The following is a 756-nucleotide window of genomic DNA, read 5'->3' as shown; positions in this document are numbered from 1 at the left end:
TAAAATTGTTTAATAAAGATTTTTCCCCCATAACCTTCAAACCTACCTTCGCAATCTCTCTCAGATTCATTGTCTCTAGTATATCTAAGTACTGGGAACAAAGAGGCATGTACAGTAGATTTGAAAGTAATCAAAGAATGAGTGGTTATAACAGTAGTGAAAAATAGTTTATCAGCCCTTGATTATTTTTCTATTGGGCAGGGAGAAATAGAAATTTAAGAAGGTTATATAATTTGCTCAAGGTCTGTGCTTTCTGACTCAGTGTATCATTCTTCCAATTAATTATACTGCAGTCTGAACTAGTGAATGGACATTGGGGAAAAGGACATTGAACAAGGCATTGTAAACAAGGGCAGATGGAAGCCCCTGGAACAGTGAGGATAATTTAAATTGGACACAGAAGATGACAGGCAGCCCTAGAGATTTGAGAAAGAGAGGAATGTGGTCAAAACCACGAGCAAGGAAGATTATTATGAAAGCCTTTTATACTGATTGAATAGTTCATAATAGAAAACAGTGTTGGAGGTCTTGGGGAGAAATATTTTATATCCCTTGATTTTATTTGTATACTTTCAGTATTATATAAATTTCTGTACATTCTAGGAATTAGACTTACTTGTTTTGCTTTATTTCAGGAGATCATGCAATTGAGTTACACTGCTGACATTAAATAGTTCCAACACAATCATTTATTTTGCCATAGCACAATTTTCACAATATGGAAGTGATTCTGATATTTATTCAAGTTGAATAGCG

The sequence above is a fragment of the Myotis davidii genome, unplaced genomic scaffold (genome assembly GCF_000327345.1).
Source record: "Myotis davidii unplaced genomic scaffold, ASM32734v1 scaffold204, whole genome shotgun sequence".
Lineage (NCBI taxonomy): Eukaryota > Metazoa > Chordata > Mammalia > Chiroptera > Vespertilionidae > Myotis > Myotis davidii.
Note: the sequence above shows the minus strand (reverse complement) of the source record.